This window comes from Opisthocomus hoazin, chromosome 13 (genome assembly GCF_030867145.1).
Source record: "Opisthocomus hoazin isolate bOpiHoa1 chromosome 13, bOpiHoa1.hap1, whole genome shotgun sequence".
Taxonomy (NCBI): domain Eukaryota; kingdom Metazoa; phylum Chordata; class Aves; order Opisthocomiformes; family Opisthocomidae; genus Opisthocomus; species Opisthocomus hoazin.
The window spans coordinates 6177864-6194084 of record NC_134426.1 but is presented as its reverse complement, the minus strand read 5'-3'; positions in this window follow the sequence as shown (position 1 = coordinate 6194084).

The window sequence follows — 16221 nt, the reverse complement described above, 5'->3', positions numbered from 1 at the left end:
TGAGGGGGCAAGACAAGCAAGCAGCCCCAGTCTCTGTGCCTCTGTGCGAGCAGTGCCATGGGCAGATGAGGCTGAGCAACAGCTTTCCAGGCTAGATCTTTCTGCCTGCGAGCTATCTGCAGACGTTCGCATTTTCGGAGCAGGACTGCCAGAGGATCCCAGCACAGACCACCTAAGATACGTTTGAAGTTTGAGGGGGCAAGACAAGCAAGCAGCCCCAGTCTCTGTGCCTCTGTGCGAGCAGTGCCATGGGCAGATGAGGCTGAGCAACAGCTTTCCAGGCTAGCTCTTTCTGCCTGCGAGCTATCTGCAGACGTTCGCATTTTCGGAGCAGGGCTGCCGGAGGCGCCCGGCACGGACCACCTAAGCTACGTTTGAAGTTTGAGGGGGCAAGACAAGCAAGCAGCCCCAGTCTCTGTGCCTCTGTGCGAGCAGTGCCATGGGCAGATGAGGCTGAGCAACAGCTTTCCAGGCTAGCTTTTTCTGCCTGCGAGCTATCTGCAGACGTTCGCATTTTCGGAGCAGGGATGCCGGAGGCGCCCGGCACGGACCCCCCAAAATACGTTTGAAGATTGAGGAGGCAAGACAAGCAAGCAGCCCCAGTCTCTGTGCCTCTGTGCGAGCAGTGCCATGGGCAGATGAGGCTGAGCAACAGCTTTCCAGGCTAGCTCTTTCTGCCTGCGAGCTATCTGCAGACGTTCGCATTTTCGGAGCAGGGCTGCCGGAGGCGCACGGCACAGACCACCTAAGATACGTTTGAAGTTTGAGGGGGCAAGACAAGCAAGCAGCCCCAGTCTCTGTGCCTCTGTGCGAGCAGTGCCATGGGCAGATGAGGCTGAGCAACAGCTTTCCAGGCTAGCTCTTTCTGCCTGCGAGCTATTTGCAGACGTTCGCATTTTCAGAGCAGGACTGCCAGAGGATCCCAGCACGGAATACCAAATTTTTGTTTGAGGTTTGAGGGGGCAAGACAAGCAAGCAGCCCCAGTCTCTGTGCCTCTGTGCGAGCAGTGCCATGGGCAGATGAGGCTGAGCAACAGCTTTCCAGGCTAGCTCTTTCTGCCTGCGAGCTATCTGCAGACGTTCGCATTTTCGGAGCAGGGCTGCCGGAGGCGCAAGTCACGGACCACCTAAGCTACGTTTGAAGTTTGAGGGGACAATACAAGCAAGCAGCCCCAGTCTCTGTGCCTCTGTGCGAGCAGTGCCATGGGCAGATGAGGCTGAGCAACAGTTTTCCAGGCTAGCTCTTTCTGCCTGCGAGCTACCTGCAGATGTTCGCATTTTCAGAGCAGTGCTGCCGCAATCACCCGGCACGGACCACCTAAGCTACGTTTGAAGTTTGAGGGGACAAGACAAGCAAGCAGTCCCAGTCTCTGTGCCTCTGTGCAAGCAGTGCCATGGGCAGATGAGGCTGAGCAACAGCTTTCCAGGCTAGCTCTTTCTGCCTGCGAGCTATCTGCAGACATTCGCATTTACGGAGCAGGGCTGCCGGAGGCGCCTGGCACAGAACACCTAAGCTACGTTTGAAGTTTGAGGGGACAAGACAAGCAAGCAGCCCCAGTCTCTGTGCCTCTGTGCAAGCAGTGCCATGGGCAGATGAGGCTGAGCAACGGCTTTCCAGGCTAGCTCTTTCTACCTGCCAGCTACCTGAAGACGTTCGCATTTTCGGAGCAGGGCTTCCGGAGGTTCTCGTCACGGACCAGCTAAGCTACGTTTGATGTTTGAGAGGGCAAGACAAGCAGGCAGCCCCACTCTCTGTGCCTCTGTGCGAGCAGTGCCAGGGGCAGATGACTGAGCAACAGCTTTCCAGGCTAGCTCTTTCTGCCTGCCAGCTACCTGAAGACGTTCGCATTTTCGGAGCAGGGCTGCCGGAGGCGCTCGGCAAGGACCACCTAAGAAACATTTGAAGCTTGAGGAGACAAGACAAGCAAGCAGCCCCAGTCTCTGTGCCTCTGTGCGAGCAGTGTCATGGGCAGATGAGGCTGAGCAACAGCTTTCCAGGCTAGCTCTTTCTACCTGCGAGCTATCTGCAGACGTTCGCATTTTCAGAGCAGATCTGCCGGAGGCGCCTGGCACAGAACACCTAAGCTACGTTTGAAGTTTGAGGGGACAAGACAAGCAAGAAGTCCCAGTCTCTGTGCCTCTGTGCGAGCAGTGCCATGGGCAGATGAGGCTGAGCAACAGCTTTCCAGGCTAGCTCTTTCTGCCTGCGAGCTATCTGCAGACGTTCGCATTTTCGGAGCAGGGCTGCCGGAGGCGCCTGGCACAGACCACCTAAGCTACGTTTGAAGTTTGAGGGGGCAAGACAAGCAAGCAGCCCCAGTCTCTGTGCCTCTGTGCGAGCAGTGCCATGGGCAGATGAGGCTGAGCAACAGTTTTCCAGGCTAGCTCTTTCTGCCTGCGAGCTACCTGCAGATGTTCGCATTTTCAGAGCAGCGCTGCCGCAATCACCCGGCACGGACCACCTAAGCTACGTTTGAAGTTTGAGGGGACAAGACAAGCAAGCAGTCCCAGTCTCTGTGCCTCTGTGCAAGCAGTGCCATGGGCAGATGAGGCTGAGCAACAGCTTTCCAGGCTAGCTCTTTCTGCCTGTGAGCTATCTGCAGACATTCGCATTTACGGAGCAGGGCTGCCGGAGGCGCCTGGCACAGAACACCTAAGCTACGTTTGAAGTTTGAGGGGACAAGACAAGCAAGCAGCCCCAGTCTCTGTGCCTCTGTGCAAGCAGTGCCATGGGCAGATGAGGCTGAGCAACGGCTTTCCAGGCTAGCTCTTTCTACCTGCCAGCTACCTGAAGACGTTCGCATTTTCGGAGCAGGGCTTCCGGAGGTTCTCGTCACGGACCAGCTAAGCTAAGTTTGATGTTTGAGAGGGCAAGACAAGCAGGCAGCCCCAGTCTCTGTGCCTCTGTGCGAGCAGTGCCAGGGGCAGATGACTGAGCAACAGCTTTCCAGGCTAGCTCTTTCTGCCTGCCAGCTACCTGAAGACGTTCGCATTTTCGGAGCAGGGCTGCTGGAGGCGCTCGGCAAGGACCACCTAAGAAACATTTGAAGCTTGAGGAGACAAGACAAGCAAGCAGCCCCAGTCTCTGTGCCTCTGTGCGAGCAGTGTCATGGGCAGATGAGGCTGAGCAACAGCTTTCCAGGCTAGCTCTTTCTGCCTGCGAGCTATCTGCAGACGTTCGCATTTTCAGAGCAGATCTGCCGGAGGCGCCTGGCACAGAACACCTAAGCTACGTTTGAAGTTTGAGGGGACAAGACAAGCAAGAAGTCCCAGTCTCTGTGCCTCTGTGCGAGCAGTGCCATGGGCAGATGACGCTGAGCAACAGCTTTCCAGGCTAGCTCTTTCTGCCTGCGAGCTATCTGCAGACGTTCGCATTTTCGGAGCAGGGCTGCCGGAGGCGCCTGGCACAGACCACCTAAGCTACGTTTGAAGTTTGAGGGGGCAAGACAAGCAAGCAGCCCCAGTCTCTGTGCCTCTGTGCGAGCAGTGCCATGGGCAGATGAGGCTGAGCAACAGCTTTCCAGGCTAGCTCTTTCTGCCTGCGAGCTACCTGAAGACGTTCACATTTTCGGAGCAGGGCTGCCGGAGGCGCCCGGCACAGACTACCTAAGAAACGTTTGAAGCTTGAGGGGACAAGACAAGCAAGCAGCCCCAGTCTCTGTGCCTCTGTGCGAGCAGTGCCATGGGCAGATGAGGCTGAGCAACAGCTTTCCAGGCTAGCTCTTTCTGGCTGCGAGCTATCTGCAGACGTTCGCATTTTCAGAGCAGGACTGCCAGAGGATCCCGGCACGGAATACCAAAGTTATGTTTGAGGTTTGAGGGGGCAAGACAAGCAAGCAGCCCCAGTCTCTGTGCCTCTGTGCGAGCAGTGCCATGGGCAGATGAGGCTAAGCAACAGCTTTCCAGGCTAGCTCTTTCTGCCTACGAGCTATTTGCAGACGTTCGCATTTTCAGAGCAGGACTGCCAGAGAATCCCAGCACGGAATACCAAGTATATGTTTGAGATTTGAGGGGGCAAGACAAGCAAGCAGCCCCAGTCTCTGTGCCTCTGTGCGAGCAGTGCCATGGGCAGATGAGGCTGAGCAACAGCTTTCCAGGCTAGCTCTTTCTGCATGCGACCTATCTGCAGACTTTCGCATTTTCGGAGCAGGGCTCCCAGAGGCACCCAGCACAAACCACCTAAGCTACGTTTGAAGTTTGAGGGGACAAGACAAGCAAGCAGCCCCAGTCTCTGTGCCTCTGTGCGAGCAGTGCCATGGGCAGATGAGGCTGAGCAACAGCTTTCCAGGCTAGCTTTTTCTGCCTGCGAGCTGTCTGCAGACGTTCGCATTTTCGGAGCAGGGCTGCCGGAGGCGCCCGGCATGGACCCCCCAAAATACGTTTGAAGTTTGAGGAGGCAAGACAAGCAAGCAGCCCCAGTCTCTGTGCCTCTGTGCGAGCAGTGCCATGGGCAGATGAGGCTGAGCAACAGCTTTCCAGGCTAGCTCTTTCTGCCTGCGAGCTATCTGCAGACGTTCGCATTTTCAGAGCAGGACTGCCAGAGGATCCCGGCACGGAATACCAAATTTATGTTTGAGGTTTGAGGGGGCAAGACAAGCAAGCAGCCCCAGTCTCTGTGCCTCTGTGCAAGCAGTGCCATGGGCAGATGAGGCTAAGCAACAGCTTTCAAGGCTAGCTCTTTCTGCCTACGAGCTATTTGCAGACGTTCGCATTTTCAGAGCAGGGCTGCCGGAGGATCCCGGCACAGACCACCAAAGCTACGTTTGAAGTTTGAGTTGACAAGACAAGCAAGCAGCCCCAGTCTCTGTGCCTCTGTGCGAGCAGTGCCATGGGCAGATGAGGCTGAGCAACAGGTTTCCAGGCTAGCTTTTTCTGCCTGCGTGCTATCTGCAGACGTTCGCATTTTCGGAGCAGGGCTGCCGGAGGCGCCTGGCACAGAACACCTAAGCTACGTTTGAAGTTTGAGGGGACAAGACAAGCAAGCAGCCCCAGTCTCTGTGCCTCTGTGCGAGCAGTGCCATGGGCAGATGAGGCTGAGAAACAGCTTTCCAGGCTAGCTCTTTCTGCCTGCGAGCTATCTGCAGACGTTTGCATTTTCGGAGCAGGGCTGCCGGAGGCGCCCGGCACGGACCACCTAAGCTACGTTTGAAGTTTGAGGGGACAAGACAAGCAAGCAGCCCCAGTCTCTGTGCCTCTGTGCGAGCAGTGCCATGGGCAGATGAGGCGGAGCAACAGTTTTCCAGGCTAGCTCTTTCTGCCTGCAAGCTATATGCAGATGTTCGCATTTTCAGAGCAGCGCTGCCGCAAGCACCCGGCACGGACCACCTAAGCTACGTTTGAAGTTTAAGGGGACAAGACAAGCAAGCAGCCCCAGTCTCTGTGCCCCTGTGCGAGCAGTGCCATGGGCAGATGAGGCTGAGCAACGGCTTTCCAGGCTAGCTCTTTCTACCTGCAATCTACCTGAAGACGTTCGCATTTTCGGAGCAGGGCTTCCGGAGGTTCTCGTCACGGACCACCTAAGCTACATTTGATGTTTGAGGGGGCAAGACAAGCAGGCAGCCCCAGTCTCTGTGCCTCTGTGCGAGCAGTGCCAGGGGCAGATGAGACTGAGCAACAGCTTTCCAGGCTAGCTCTTTCTGCCTGCCAGCTACCTGAAAACGTTCGCATTTTCGGAGCAGGGCTGCCGGATGCGCCCGGCACGGACCACCTAAGAAACATTTGAAGCTTGAGGGGACAAGACAAGCAAGCAGCCCCAGTCTCTGTGCCTCTGTGCGAGCAGTGCCATGGGCAGATGAGGCTGAGCAACAGCTTTCCAGGCTAGCTCTTTCTGCCTGCGAGCTATCTGCAGATGTTCGCATTTTCGGAGCAGGGCTGCCGGAGGCGCCTGGCACAGACCACCTAAGCTACGTTTGAAGTTTGAGGGGGCAAGACAAGCAAGCAGCCCCAGTCTCTGTGCCTCTGTGCGAGCAGTGCCATGGGCAGATGAGGCTGAGCAACAGCTTTCCAGGCTAGCTCTTTCTGCATGCGACCTATCTACAGACGTTCGCATTTTCGGAGCAGGGCTGCCGGAGGCGCCCAGCACGGACCACCTAAGAAACGTTTGAAGCTTGAGGGGACAAGACAAGCAAGCAGCCCCAGTCTCTGTGCCTCTGTGCGAGCAGTGCCATGGGCAGATGAGGCTGAGCAACAGCTTTACAGGCTAGCTCTTTCTGGCTGCGAGCTATCTGCAGACGTTCGCATTTTCAGAGCAGGACTGCCAGAGTATCCCGGCACGGAATACCAAATTTATGTTTGAGGTTTGAGGGGGCAAGACAAGCAAGCAGCCCCAGTCTCTGTGCCTCTGTGCGAGCAGTGCCATGGGCAGATGAGGCTAAGCAACAGCTTTCCAGGCTAGCTCTTTCTGCCTACGAGCTATTTGCAGACGTTCGCATTTTCAGAGCAGGACTGCCAGAGGATCCCGGCACGGAATACCAAATTTATGTTTGAGGTTTGAGGGGGCAAGACAAGCAAGCAGCCCCAGTCTCTGTGCCTCTGTGCGAGCAGTGCCATGGGCAGATGAGGCTGAGCAACATCTTTCCAGGCTAGCTCTTTCTGCCTGCGAGCTATCTGCAGATGTTCGCATTTTCGGAGCAGGGCTGCCGGAGGCGCCTGGCACAGACCACCTAAGCTACGTTTGAAGTTTGAGGGGGCAAGACAAGCAAGCAGCCCCAGTCTCTGTGCCTCTGTGCGAGCAGTGCCATGGGCAGATGAGGCTGAGCAACAGCTTTCCAGGCTAGCTCTTTCTGCATGCGACCTATCTGCAGACTTTCGCATTTTCGGAGCAGGGCTCCCAGAGGCACCCAGCACAAACCACCTAAGCTACGTTTGAAGTTTGAGGGGACAAGACAAGCAAGCAGCCCCAGTCTCTGTGCCTCTGTGCGAGCAGTGCCATGGGCAGATGAGGCTGAGCAACAGCTTTCCAGGCTAGCTTTTTCTGCCTGCGAGCTATCTGCAGACGTTCGCATTTTCGGAGCAGGGCTGCCGGAGGCGCCCGGCATGGACCCCCCAAAATACGTTTGAAGTTTGAGGAGGCAAGACAAGCAAGCAGCCCCAGTCTCTGTGCCTCTGTGCGAGCAGTGCCATGGGCAGATGAGGCTGAGCAACAGCTTTCCAGGCTAGCTCTTTCTGGCTGCGAGCTATCTGCACACGTTCGCATTTTCAGAGCAGGACTGCCAGAGGATCCCGGCACGGAATACCAAATTTATGTTTGAGGTTTGAGGGGGCAAGACAAGCAAGCAGCCCCAGTCTCTGTGCCTCTGTGCGAGCAGTGCCATGGGCAGATGAGGCTAAGCAACAGCTTTCAAGGCTAACTCTTTCTGCCTACGAGCTATTTGCAGACGTTCGCATTTTCAGAGCAGGGCTGCCGGAGGATCCCGGCACAGACCACCAAAGCTACGTTTGAAGTTTGAGTTGACAAGACAAGCAAGCAGCCCCAGTCTCTGTGCCTCTGTGCGAGCAGTGCCATGGGCAGATGAGGCTGAGCAACAGGTTTCCAGGCTAGCTTTTTCTGCCTGCGTGCTATCTGCAGACGTTCGCATTTTCGGAGCAGGGCTGCCGGAGGCGCCTGACACAGAACACCTAAGCTACGTTTGAAGTTTGAGGGGACAAGACAAGCAAGCAGCCCCAGTCTCTGTGCCTCTGTGCGAGCAGTGCCATGGGCAGATGAGGCTGAGAAACAGCTTTCCAGGCTAGCTCTTTCTGCCTGCGAGCTATCTGCAGACGTTTGCATTTTCGGAGCAGGGCTGCCGGAGGCGCCCGGCACGGACCACCTAAGCTACGTTTGAAGTTTGAGTTGACAAGACAAGCAAGCAGCCCCAGTCTCTGTGCCTCTGTGCGAGCAGTGCCATGGGCAGATGAGGCTGAGCAACAGCTTTCCAGGCTAGCTCTTTCTGCCTGCGAGCTATCTGCAGACGTTCGCATTTTCAGAGCAGGACTGCCAGAGGATCCCGGCACGGAATACCAAATTTATGTTTGAGGTTTGAGGGGGCAAGACAAGCAAGCAGCCCCAGTCTCTGTGCCTCTGTGCGAGCACTGCCATGGGCAGATGAGGCTGAGCAACAGCTTTCCAGGCAAGCTCTTTCTGCCTGCGAGCTATCTGCAGACGTTCGCATTTTCAGAGCAGGACTGCCAGAGGATCCCGGCACAGAATACCAAATTTATGTTTGAGGTTTGAGGGGGCAAGACAAGCAAGCAGCCCCAGTCTCTGTGCCTCTGTGCGAGCAGTGTCATGGGCATATGAGGCTGAACAACAGTTTTCCAGGCTAGCTCTTTTTGCATGCGGCCTATCTACAGACGTTCGCATTTTCAGAGCAGGGCTGCCGGAGGATCCCGACACAGACCACCAAAGCTACGTTTGAAGTTTGAGTTGACAAGACAAGCAAGCAGTCCCAGTCTCTGTGACTCTGTGCGAGCAGTGCCATGGGCAGATGAGGCTTAGCAACAACTTTCCAGGCTAGCTCTTTCTGGCTGCCAGCTATCTGCAAACGTTCGCATTTTCGGAGCAGGGCTGCTGGAGGCGCCAGGCACAGACCACCTAAGCTACGTTTGAAGTTTGAGGGGACAAGACAAGCAAGCAGCCCCAGTCTCTGTGCCTCTGTGCGAGCAGTGCCATGGGCAGATGAGGCTGAGCAACAGCTTTCCAGGCTAGCTCTTTCTGCCTGCGAGCTATCTGCAGACGTTTGCATTTTTGGAGCAGGGCTGCCGGAGGCGCCTGGCACAGACCACCTAAGCTACGTTTGAAGTTTGAGGGGACAAGACAAGCAAGCAGTCCCAGTCTCTGTGCCTCTGTGCGAGCAGTGCCATGGGCAGATGAGGCTGAGCGACAGCTTTCCAGGCTAGCTCTTTCTAGCTGCGAGTTATCTGCAGACGTTCGCATTTTCGGAGCAGGGCTCCCAGAGGCACCCAGCACAGACCACCTAAGCTATGTTTGAAGTTTGAGGGGACAAGACAAGCAAGCAGCCCCAGTCTCTGTGCCTCTGTGAGAGCAGTGCCAGGGGCAGATGAGGCTGAGCAACAGCTTTCCAGGCTAGCTTTTTCTGCCTGCCAGCTACCTGAAGACGTTCGCATTTTCGGAACAGGGCTGCCGGAGTCGACCGGCACGGACCACCTAAGAAACGTTTGAAGCTTGAGGGGACAAGACAAGCAAGCAGCCCCAGTCTCTGTGCCTCTGTGCGAGCACTGCCATGGGCAGATGAGGCTGAGCAACAGCTTTCCAGGCTAGCTCTTTCTGCCTGCGAGCTATCTGCAGACGTTCGCATTTTCAGAGAATGACTGCCAGATTATCCCGGCATGGAATACCAAATTTATGTTTGAGGTTTGAGGGGGCAAGACAAGCAAGCAGTCCCAGTCTCTGTGCCTCTGTGCGAGCAGTGTCATGGGCATATGAGGCTGAGCAACAGTTTTCCAGGCTAGCTCTTTCTGCATGCGGCCTATCTACAGACGTTTGCATTTTTGGAGCAGGGCTGACGGAGTCGCCTGGCACAGACCACCTAAGCTACGTTTGAAGTTTGAGGGGACAAGACAAGCAAGCAGTCCCAGTCTCTGTGCCTCTGTGCGAGCAGTGCCATGGGCAGATGAGGCTGAGCGACAGCTTTCCAGGCTAGCTCTTTCTAGCTGCGAGTTATCTATAGACGTTCGCATTTCCAGAGCAGGACTGCCAGAGGATCCCGGCACGGAATACCAAATTTATGTTTGAGGTTTGAGGGGGCAAGACAAGCAAGCAGCCCCAGTCTCTGTGCCTCTGTGCGAGCAGTGCCGTGGGCATATGAGGCTGAGAAACGGCTTTACAGGCTAGCTCTTTCTGCCTGTGAGCTATCTGCAGACTTTCCAATTTCGGAGCAGGGCTTCCGGAGGTTCTCGTCACGGACCACCTAAGCTACATTTGATGTTTGAGGGGGCAAGACAAGCAGGCAGCCCCAGTCTCTGTGCCTCTGTGCGAGCAGTGCCAGGGGCAGATGAGGCTGAGCAACAGCTTTCCAGGCTAGCTTTTTCTGCCTGCCAGCTACCTGAAGACGTTCGCATTTTCGGAACAGGGCTGTCGGAGGCGCCCGGCACGGACCACCTAAGCTACGTTTGAAGTTTGAGGGGGCAAGACAAGCAAGCAGCCCCAGTCTCTGTGCCTCTGTGCGAGCAGTGCCATGGGCAGATGAGGCTAAGCAACAGCTTTCCAGGCTAGCTCTTTCTGCCTGCGAGCTATCTGCAGACGTTCGCATTTTCGGAGCAGGGCTGCCGGAGGCGCCCGGCACGGACCACCTAAGCTACGTTTGAAGTTTGAGGGGACAAGACAAGCAAGCAGTCCCAGTCTCTGTGCCTCTGTGCGAGCAGTGCCATGGGCAGATGAGGCTGAGCGACAGCTTTCCAGGCTAGCTCTTTCTGCCTGCGAGCTATCTGCAGACGTTCGCATTTTCAGAGAATGACTGCCAGATTATCCCGGCATGGAATACCAAATTTATGTTTGAGGTTTGAGGGGGCAAGACAAGCAAGCAGTCCCAGTCTCTGTGCCTCTGTGCGAGCAGTGCTATGGGCAGATGAGGCTAAGCAACAGCTTTCCAGGCTAGCTCTTTCTGCCTGCGAGCTATCTGCAGACGTTCGCATTTTCGGAGCAGGGCTGCCGGAGGCGCCCGGCACGGACCACCTAAGCTACGTTTGAAGTTTGAGGGGGCAAGACAAGCAAGCAGCCCCAGTCTCTGTGCCTCTGTGCGAGCAGTGCCATGGGCAGATGAGGCTAAGCAACAGCTTTCCAGGCTAGCTCTTTCTGCCTGCGAGCTATCTGCAGACGTTCGCATTTTCGGAGCAGGGCTGCCGGAGGCGCCCGGCACGGACCACCTAAGCTACGTTTGAAGATTGAGGTTGCAAGACAAGCAAGCAGCCCCAGTCTCTGTGCCTCTGTGAGAGCAGTGCCAGGGGCAGATGAGGCTGAGCAACAGCTTTCCAGGCTAGCTTTTTCTGCCTGCCAGCTACCTGAAGACGTTCGCATTTTCGGAACAGGGCTGCCGGAGGCGCCCGGCACGGACCACCTAAGAAACGTTTGAAGCTTGAGGGGACAAGACAAGCAAGCAGCCCCAGTCTCTGTGCCTCTGTGCGAGCAGTGTCATGGGCATATGAGGCTGAGCAACAGTTTTCCAGGCTAGCTCTTTCTGCATGCGGCCTATCTACAGACGTTCGCATTTTCAGAACAGGGCTGCCGGAGGATCCCGGCACGGACCACCTAAGCTACGTTTGAAGTTTGAGGGGACAAGACAAGCAAGCAGCCCCAGTCTCTGTGCCTCTGTGCGAGCAGTGCCATGGGCAGATGAGGCTGAGCAACAGCTTTCCAGGCTAGCTCTTTCTGCCTGCGAGCTATCTGCAAACGTTCGCATTTTCGGAGCAGGGCTGCTGGAGGCGCCTGGCACAGACCACCTAAGCTACGTTTGAAGTTTGAGGGGACAAGACAAGCAAGCAGTCCCAGTCTCTGTGCCTCTGTGCGAGCAGTGCCATGGGCAGATGAGGCTGAGCGACAGCTTTTCAGGCTAGCTCTTTCTGGCTGCGAGCTATCTGCAGACGTTCGCATTTTCAGAGCATGACTGCCAGATTATCCCAGCACGGAATACCAAATTTATGTTTGAGGTTTGAGGGGGCAAGACAAGCAAGCAGCCCCAGTCTCTGTGCCTCTGTGCGAGCAGTGCCATGGGCAGATGAGGCTAAGCAACAGCTTTCCAGGCTAGCTCTTTCTGCATGCGAGCTATCTGCAGACGTTCGCATTTTCGGAGCAGGGCTGCCGGAGGCGCCCGGCACGGACCACCTAAGCTACGTTTGAAGTTTGAGGGGACAAGACAAGCAAGCAGTCCCAGTCTCTGTGCCTCTGTGCGAGCAGTGCCATGGGCAGATGAGGCTGAGCGACAGCTTTCCAGGCTAGCTCTTTCTGCCTGCGAGCTATCTGCAGACGTTCGCATTTTCAGAGAATGACTGCCAGATTATCCCGGCATGGAATACCAAATATATGTTTGAGGTTTGAGGGGGCAAGACAAGCAAGCAGTCCCAGTCTCTGTGCCTCTGTGCGAGCAGTGCTATGGGCAGATGAGGCTAAGCAACAGCTTTCCAGGCTAGCTCTTTCTGCCTGCGAGCTATCTGCAGACGTTCGCATTTTCGGAGCAGGGCTGCCGGAGGCGCCCGGCACGGACCACCTAAGCTACGTTTGAAGTTTGAGGGGGCAAGACAAGCAAGCAGCCCCAGTCTCTGTGACTCTGTGCGAGCAGTGCCATGGGCAGATGAGGCTAAGCAACAGCTTTCCAGGCTAGCTCTTTCTGCCTGCGAGCTATCTGCAGACGTTCGCATTTTCGGAGCAGGGCTGCCGGAGGCGCCCGGCACGGACCACCTAAGCTACGTTTGAAGATTGAGGTTGCAAGACAAGCAAGCAGCCCCAGTCTCTGTGCCTCTGTGAGAGCAGTGCCAGGGGCAGATGAGGCTGAGCAACAGCTTTCCAGGCTAGCTTTTTCTGCCTGCCAGCTACCTGAAGACTTTCGCATTTTCGGAACAGGGCTGCCGGAGGCGCCCGGCACGGACCACCTAAGAAACGTTTGAAGCTTGAGGGGACAAGACAAGCAAGCAGCCCCAGTCTCTGTGCCTCTGTGCGAGCAGTGTCATGGGCATATGAGGCTGAGCAACAGTTTTCCAGGCTAGCTCTTTCTGCATGCGGCCTATCTACAGACGTTTGCATTTTTGGAGCAGGGCTGACGGAGGCGCCTGGCACAGACCACCTAAGCTACGTTTGAAGTTTGAGGGGACAAGACAAGCAAGCAGTCCCAGTCTCTGTGCCTCTGTGCGAGCAGTGCCATGGGCAGATGAGGCTGAGCGACAGCTTTCCAGGCTAGCTCTTTCTAGCTGCGAGTTATCTATAGACGTTCGCATTTCCAGAGCAGCACTGCCAGAGGATCCCGGCACGGAATACCAAATTTATGTTTGAGGTTTGAGGGGGCAAGACAAGCAAGCAGCCCCAGTCTCTGTGCCTCTGTGCGAGCAGTGCCATGGGCAGATGAGGCTGAGCAACAGCTTTCCAGGCTAGCTCTTTCTGCCTGCGAGCTATCTGCAGACGTTTGCATTTTCGGAGCAGGGCTGCCGGAGGCACCCGGCACAGACCACCTAAGCTACGTTTGAAGTTTGTGGGGACAAGACAAGCAAGCAGCCCCAGTCTCTGTGCCTCTGTGCGAGCAGTGCCGTGGGCATATGAGGCTGAGAAACGGCTTTACAGGCTAGCTCTTTCTGCCTGTGAGCTATCTGCAGACTTTCCAATTTCGGAGCAGGGCTTCCGGAGGTTCTCGTCACGGACCACCTAAGCTACATTTGATGTTTGAGGGGGCAAGACAAGCAGGCAGCCCCAGTCTCTGTGCCTCTGTGCGAGCAGTGCCAGGGGCAGATGAGGCTGAGCAACAGCTTTCCAGGCTAGCTTTTTCTGCCTGCCAGCTACCTGAAGACGTTCGCATTTTCGGAACAGGGCTGCCGGAGGCGCCCGGCACGGACCACCTAAGCTACGTTTGAAGTTTGAGGGGGCAAGACAAGCAAGCAGCCCCAGTCTCTGTGCCTCTGTGCGAGCGTTGCCATGGGCAGATGAGGCTAAGCAACAGCTTTCCAGGCTAGCTCTTTCTGCCTGCGAGCTATCTGCAGACGTTCGCATTTTCGGAGCAGGGCTGCCGGAGGCGCCCGGCACGGACCACCTAAGCTACGTTTGAAGTTTGAGGGGACAAGCCAAGCAAGCAGTCCCAGTCTCTGTGCCTCTGTGCGAGCAGTGCCATGGGCAGATGAGGCTGAGCGACAGCTTTCCAGGCTAGCTCTTTCTGCCTGCGAGCTATCTGCAGACGTTCGCATTTTCAGAGAATGACTGCCAGATTATCCCGGCACGGAATACCAAATTTATGTTTGAGGTTTGAGGGGGCAAGACAAGCAAGCAGTCCCAGTCTCTGTGCCTCTGTGCGAGCAGTGCTATGGGCAGATGAGGCTAAGCAACAGCTTTCCAGGCTAGCTCTTTCTGCCTGCGAGCTATCTGCAGACGTTCGCATTTTCGGAGCAGGGCTGCCGGAGGCGCCCGGCACGGACCACCTAAGCTACGTTTGAAGTTTGAGGGGTCAAGACAAGCAAGCAGCCCCAGTCTCTGTGCCTCTGTGCGAGCAGTGCCATGGGCAGATGAGGCTAAGCAACAGCTTTCCAGGCTAGCTCTTTCTGCCTGCGAGCTATCTGCAGACGTTCGCATTTTCGGAGCAGGGCTGCCGGAGGCGCCCGGCACGGACCACCTAAGCTACGTTTGAAGATTGAGGTTGCAAGACAAGCAAGCAGCCCCAGTCTCTGTGCCTCTGTGAGAGCAGTGCCAGGGGCAGATGAGGCTGAGCAACAGCTTTCCAGGCTAGCTTTTTCTGCCTGCCAGCTACCTGAAGACGTTCGCATTTTCGGAACAGGGCTGCCGGAGGCGCCCGGCACGGACCACCTAAGAAACGTTTGAAGCTTGAGGGGACAAGACAAGCAAGCAGCCCCAGTCTCTGTGCCTCTGTGCGAGCAGTGTCATGGGCATATGAGGCTGAGCAACAGTTTTCCAGGCTAGCTCTTTCTGCATGCGGCCTATCTACAGACGTTCGCATTTTCAGAACAGGGCTGAGGGAGGATAACGGCACGGACCACCTAAGCTACGTTTGAAGTTTGAGGGGACAAGACAAGCAAGCAGCCCCAGTCTCTGTGCCTCTGTGCGAGCAGTGCCATGGGCAGATGAGACTGAGCAACAGCTTTCCAGGCTAGCTCTTTCTGCCTGCGAGCTATCTGCAAACGTTCGCATTTTCGGAGCAGGGCTGCTGGAGGCGCCTGGCACAGACCACCTAAGCTACGTTTGAAGTTTCAGGGGACAAGACAAGCAAGCAGTCCCAGTCTCTGTGCCTCTGTGCGAGCAGTGCCATGGGCAGATGAGGCTGAGCGACAGCTTTTCAGGCTAGCTCTTTCTGGCTGCGAGCTATCTGCAGACGTTCGCATTTTCAGAGCATGACTGCCAGATTATCCCAGCACGGAATACCAAATTTATGTTTGAGGTTTGAGGGGGCAAGACAAGCAAGCAGCCCCAGTCTCTGTGCCTCTGTGCGAGCAGTGCCATGGGCAGATGAGGCTAAGCAACAGCTTTCCAGGCTAGCTCTTTCTGCCTACGAGCTATTTGCAGACGTTCGCATTTTCAGAGCAGGACTGCCAGAGGATCCCAGCACGGAATACCAAATTTAGGTTTGAGGTTTGAGGGGGCAAGACAAGCAAGCAGCCCCAGTCTCTGTGCCTCTGTGCGAGCAGTGCCATGGGCAGATGAGGCTAAGCAACAGCTTTCCAGGCTAGCTCTTTCTGCCTGCGAGCTATCTGCAGACGTTCGCATTTTCGGAGCAGGGCTTCCGGATTTTCTCTTCACGGACCACCTAAGCTACATTTGATGTTTGAGGGGGCAAGACAAGCAAGCAGCCCCAGTCTCTGTGCCTCTGTACGAGCAGTGCAGGGGCAGATGAGGCTGAGCAACAGCTTTCCAGGCTAGCTCTTTCTGCCTGCCAGCTACGTGAAGACGTTCGCATTTTCGGAGCAGGGCTGCCGGAGGCGCCCGGCACGGACCACCTAAGAAACGTTTGAAGCTTGAGGGGACAAGACAAGCAAGCAGCCCCAGTCTCTGTGCCTCTGTGCGAGCAGTGTCATGGGCATATGAGGCTGAGCAACAGTTTTCCAGGCTAGCTCTTTCTGCATGCGGCCTATCTACAGACGTTCGCATTTTCAGAACAGGGCTGCCGGAGGATCCCGGCACGGACCACCTAAGCTACGTTTGAAGTTTGAGGGGACAAGACAAGCAAGCAGCCCCAGTCTCTGTGCCTCTGTGCGAGCAGTGCCATGGGCAGATGAGGCTGAGCAACAGCTTTCCAGGCTAGCTCTTTCTGCCTGCGAGCTATCTGCAAACGTTCGCATTTTCGGAGCAGGGCTGCTGGAGGCGCCTGGCACAGACCACCTAAGCTACGTTTGAAGTTTGAGGGGACAAGACAAGCAAGCAGTCCCAGTCTCTGTGCCTCTGTGCGAGCAGTGCCATGGGCAGATGAGGCTGAGCGACAGCTTTTCAGGCTAGCTCTTTCTGGCTGCGAGCTATCTGCAGACGTTCGCATTTTCAGAGCATGACTGCCAGATTATCCCAGCACGGAATACCAAATTTATGTT